Genomic DNA, 6,000 nt, shown 5'->3' on the forward strand with positions numbered 1-6,000 from the left:
TGCATTGTGTATTGTGTTTATTTTGTGTGTATTTGTTTATAGTGTTGTATAATATGTCTTTTTTGTGCGTAGCATACTTTGTATTTTAATTGTGTATTTTGTATATAGTGTGTGTAGTGCATTTTCTGTATTTTGTGTATTGTGCTTGTATGTCCGAAGTGTGTGTTGGTTGTATTTTGTGTGCATATTATGTGCAATATGTGTGTGTATGTTTTGTGGATACTATGTGCCGTCTATATGCTGTGAAATTTTTATTTCTTGTAGTGTGTTTAGTAGGTGCAATGATGTATGTAGTGTATGAAGTATGTATATTTTGTGTGTAGTGTAGTGTAGTGTATGTGCTTGCGTGAAGTATGTATATTTTGTCTATAGTGTGTGTAAAGTGTGTTAATTTTTTAATAGTGTGTAGTATGTTTATTTTATGTATGTGAGCAGTGTATATTGTCTCTATTTTGTGCACAATGTGTATTAAATGCTGGAATGTAATGCGCATAGTGTATAATTTTATTTTGATTATATAATGTGTATTGTGTGTATTGTGTATAATATATGTATTATGTGTAATATATGTAGTGTATATAATGTGTGTATGCAGTTTGTGTATTTCGTGTGTAGTGTAATGTGTTTTGTAGTGTGTGTAATGCGCATAGTGTATGTAGTGTTTGTGTTTTGTGTACGGCGAACTGTGATTTTGTGTTTGTGATTTTGTGTTTGTGGATGAAGTATGTGTATTCTTTGTTAGTTTTAATAGTGTGTGCAATGTGTATGTGTTTGCAGTGTGTATTTTGTTTATAGTGTGTGCAATGTGGTGTAGTATGTGTCACCTGTGTATACCAAATCTAGTGTGTGTATTTTGTGTATAGTGTGTAGTGTAATATTGCGTGTATTTTGTGTAGTGTGTAGCGTTGTCTTATTTTGTATATAGTGTGCTACGTGTTTATGTGTTTGAAGTTCATGTATTTTGTGCATAGTGTAATAGTGTATTTTTTGTGTGTTTGAAGTTCATGTATTTTGTGCATAGTGTAATATGTGTATTTTTTGTGTAGCGTACTTTGTAATTTAATTGTGTGGTGTATTGTGTATTTTTGTTTTTGTAGCATGCATATTTGTATATTTGTATATAGTGTGTAGTGCATTGTATGTGTTTTGTGTATAGTGTGCACAGTGTGAAATTTGTGGTGGGTGTGTAGTGTGTGTTGGGTGTGTTTGAAGTGCATTGTGTATTGTGTTTATTTTGTGTGTATTTTGTTTATAGTGTTGTATAATATGTCTTTTTAGTGCGTAGCATACTTTGTATTTTAATTGTGTATTTTGTTGTGTAGTGTGTGTATTTTGTATATAGTGTGTGTAGTGCATTTTCTGTATTTTGTGTATTGTGCTTGTAGTGTCTGAAGTGTGTGTTGGTTGTATTTTGTGTGCATATTATGTGCAATATGTGTGTGTGTGTTTTGTGGATACTATGTGCCGTCTATATGCTGGGAAATTTTTATTTCTTGTAGTGTGTTTAGTGGTGCAATGATGTATGTAGTGTATGAAGTATGTATATTTTGTGTGTAGTGTAGTGTAGTGTAGTGTATGTGGCAGTGCGTGAAGTATGTATATTTTGTCTATAGTGTGTGTAAAGTGTGTTTATTTTTTTAATAGTGTGTAGTATGTTTATTTATGTATGTGAGCAGTGTATATTGTCTCTATTTTGTGCACAATGTGTATTAAATGCTAGAATGTAATGCGCAGTGTAATAATTTTATTTTGAATATATAATGTGCATTGTGTATCGTGTGTATTGTGTATAATATATGTATTATGTGTAATGTATGTAGTGTATATAGTGTGTGTGTGTAGTTTTATGTATTTCGTGTGTAGTGTATGTGTTTTGTAGGGTATGTAATGCGCATAGTGTATGTAGTGTTTGTGTTTTGTGTACGGCGTATGAACTGTGATTTTGTGTTTGTGGATGAAGTATGTGTATTCTTTGTTAGTTTTAATAGTATGTGCAATGTGTATGTGTTTGCAGTGTGTATTTTGTTTATAGTGTGTGCAATGTGTGTAGTATGTGTCGCCTGTGTATACCAAATCTAGTGTGTGTATTTTGTGTATAGTGTGTAGTGTATATTGCGTGTATTTTGTGTAGTGTGTAGTGTTGTCTTATTTGTATATAGTGTGCTACGTGTTTATGTGTTTGAAGTTCATGTATTTTGTGCATAGTGTAATATGTGTATTTTTGTGTAGCGTACTTTGTATTTTAATTGTGTGGTGTATTGTGTATTTTTGTTTTTGTAGCATGTATATTTGTATATAGTGTGTAGTGGCATTGTATGTGTTTCTTGTATAGTGGTGCACAGTGTGAAATTTGTGTTGGGTGTATAGTGTGTGGGTTGGGTGTGTTTTGAAGTGCATTGTGTATTGTGTTTATTTTGTGTGTATTTGTTTATAGTGTTGTATAATATGTCTTTTTGTGCGTAGCATACTTTGTATTTTAATTGTGTATTTTGTATAATAGTGTGTGTAGTGCATTTTCTGTTATTTTGTGTATTGTGCTTGTATGTCTGAAGTGTGTGTTGGTTGTATTTTGTGTGCATATTATGTGCAATATGTGTGTGTATGTTTTGTGGATACTATGTGCCGTCTATATGCTGTGAAATTTTATTTCTTGTAGTGTGTTTAGTAGGGTGCAATGATGTATGTAGTGTATGAAGTATGTATATTTTGTGTGTAGTGTAGTGTAGTGTAGTGTATGTGCAGTGCGTGAAGTATGTATATTTTGTCTATAGTGTGTGTAAAGTGTGTTTATTTTTTTAATAGTGTGTAGTATGTTTATTTTATGTATGTGAGCAGTGTATATTGTCTCTATTTTGTGCACAATGTGTATTAAATGCTAGAATGTAATGCGCAGTGTATAATTTTATTTTGAATATATAATGTGCATTGTGTATCGTGTGTATTGTGTATAATATATGTATTATGTGTAATGTATGTAGTGTATATAGTGTGTGTGTGTAGTTTATGTATTTCGTGTGTAGTGTATGTGTTTTGTAGGGTATGTAATGCGCATAGTGTATGTAGTGTTTGTGTTTTGTGTACGGCGTATGAACTGTGATTTTGTGTTTGTGGATGAAGTATGTGTATTCTTTGTTAGTTTTAATAGTATGTGCAATGTGTATGTGTTTGCAGTGTGTATTTTGTTTATAGTGTGTGCAATGTGGGTAGTATGTGTCGCCTGTGTATACCAAATCTAGTGTGTGTATTTTGTGTATAGTGTGTAGTGTATATTGCGTGTATTTTGTGTAGTGTTGTAGTGTTGTCTTATTTTGTATATAGTGTGCTACGTGTTTATGTGTTTGAAGTTCATGTATTTTGTGCATAGTGTAAATATGTGTATTTTTGTGTAGCGTACTTTGTATTTTAATTGTGTGGTGTATTGTGTATTTTTGTTTTTGTAGCATGTATATTTGTATATAGTGTGTAGTGCATTGTATGTGTTTCTTGTATAGTGTGCACAGTGTGAAATTTGTGTTGGGTTGTATAGTGTGTGTTGGGTGTGTTTGAAGTGCATTGTGTATTGTGTTTATTTTGTGTGTATTTTGTTTATAGTGTTGTATAATATGTCTTTTTTGTGCGTAGCATACTTTGTATTTTAATTGTGTATTTTGTATATAGTGTGGTGTAGTGCATTTTCTGTATTTTGTGTATTGTGCTTGTATGTCCGAAGTGTGTGTTGGTTGTATTTTGTGTGCATATTATGTGCAATATGTGTGTGTATGTTTTGTGGATACTATGTGCCGTCTATATGCTGTGAAATTTTTATTTCTTTTAGTGTGTTTAGTAGGTGCAATGATGTATGTAGTGTATGAAGTATGTATATTTGTGTGTGTGTAGTGTAGTGTAGTGTATGTGCTGTGCGTGAAGTATGTATATTTTGTCTATAGTGTGTGTAAAGTGTGTTAATTTTTTTAATAGTGTGTAGTATGTTTATTTTATGTATGTGAGCAGTGTATATTGTCCTCTATTTTGGTGCACAATGTGTATTAAATGCCTAGGAATGTAATGCGCATAGTGTAATAATTTTATTTTGAATTATAAGTGAATTGTGTATCGTGTGTATTGTGTATAATATATGTATTATGTGTAATGTATGTAGTGTATATAGTGTGTGTAGTGTAGTTTGATGTATTTCGTGTGTAGTGGTAATGTGTTTTGGTAGGGTAGTGTAATGCGCATAGTGTATGTAGTGTTTGTGTTTTGTGTACGGCGTAACTGTGAACTTGTGATTTTTGTGTTTGTGGATGAAGTATGTGTATTCTTTGTTAGTTTTAATAGTAGTGTGCAATGTGTATGTGTTTGCAGTGTGTATTTTGTTTATAAGTGTGTGCAATGTGTGGAGTATGTGTCGCCTGTGTATACCAAATCTAGTGTGTGTGTATTTTGTGTATAGTGTGTAGTGGTATATTGCGTGTATTTTGTGTAGTGTGTAGCGTTGTCTTATTTTGTATATAGTGTGCTACTGTGTTTATGTGTTTGAAGTTCATGTATTTTGTGCATAGTGTAATATGTGGTATTTTTGTGTAGCGTACTTTGTAATTTAATTGTGTGGTGTATTGTGTATTTTTGTTTTTGTAGGCATGCTATTTGTATATATTTGTATATAGTGTGTAGTGCATTGTATGTGTTTTGTGTATAGTGTGCACAGTGTGAAATTTGTGGTGGGTGTGTAGTGTGTGTTGGGTGTGTTTGAAGTGCATTGTGTATTGTGTTTATTTTGTGTGTATTTTGTTTATAGTGTTGTATATATGTCTTTTTAGAGTGCGTAGCATACTTGTATTTTAATTGTGTATTTTGTTTGTGTAGTGTGTGTATTTTGTATATAGTGTGTGTAGTGCATTTTCTGTATTTTGTGTATTGTGCTTGTGTGTCTGAAGTGTGTGTTGGTTGTATTTTGTGATGCATATTATGTGCAATATGTGTGTGTGTGTTTTGTGGATACTATGTGCCGTCTAGATGCTGGGAAATTTTTATTTCTTGTAGTGTGGTTTAGTGGGTGCAATGATGTATGTAGTGTATGAAGTATGTATATTTTTGTGTGTAGTGTAGTGTAGTGTAGTGTAATGTGCAGTGCGTGAAGTATGTATATTTTGTCTATAGTGTGTGTAAAGTGTTGTTTATTTTTTTAATAGTGTGTAGTATGTTTATTTTATGTATGTGAGCAGTGTATATTGTCTCTATTTTGTGCACAATGTGTATTAAATGCTAGAATGTAATGCGCAGTGTATAATTTATTTTGAATATATAATGTGCATTGTGTATCGTGTGTATTGTGTATAATATATGTATTATGTGTAATGTATGTAGTGTATATAGTGTGTGTGTGTAGTTTATGTATTTCGTGTGTAGTGTAATGTGTTTTGTAGGGTATGTAATGCGCATAGTGTATGTAGTGTTTGTGTTTTGTGTACGGCGTATGAACTGTGATTTTGTGTTTGTGGATGAAGTATGTGTATTCTTTGTTAGTTTTAATAGTATGTTGCAATGTGTATGTGTTTGCAGTGTGTATTTTGTTTATAGTGTGGTGCAATGTGTGTAGTATGTGTCGCCTGTGTATACCAAATCTAGTGTGTGATTTTGTGTATAGTGTGTAGTGTATATGTGCGTGTATTTTGTGTAGGTGTGTAGTGTTGTCTTATTTTTGTATATAGTGTGCTACGTGTTTAGTGTTGAAGTTATGTGTATTTTTTGTGTGTTTGAAGTTCATGTATTTTGTGCATAGTGTAATATGTGTATTTTTTGTGTAGCGTACTTTGTAATTTAATTGTGTGGTGTATTGTGTATTTTTGTTTTTGTAGCATGCATATTTGTATATATTTGTATATAGTGTGTAGTGCATTGTATGTGTTTTTTGTATAGTGTGCACAGTGTGAAATTTGTGTGTTGGGTGTGTAGTGTGTGTTGGGTGTGTTTGAAGTGCATTGTGTATTGTGTTTATTTTGTGTGTATTTTGTTTATAGT

The 6,000-nt window shown here is 32.0% G+C and overlaps 1 protein-coding gene across 4 annotated transcripts in view; it reads left to right on the forward strand.

Moving 5' to 3' along the window:
• LOC121811543 (nodulin homeobox-like) overlaps window positions 1-6,000 on the forward strand; it is a 59,919-nt gene that overhangs the window by 25,103 nt on the left and 28,816 nt on the right. The window lies entirely within an intron of this gene.

The sequence above is a fragment of the Salvia splendens genome, chromosome 7 (genome assembly GCF_004379255.2).
Source record: "Salvia splendens isolate huo1 chromosome 7, SspV2, whole genome shotgun sequence".
In the NCBI taxonomy this organism is placed as follows: domain Eukaryota; kingdom Viridiplantae; phylum Streptophyta; class Magnoliopsida; order Lamiales; family Lamiaceae; genus Salvia; species Salvia splendens.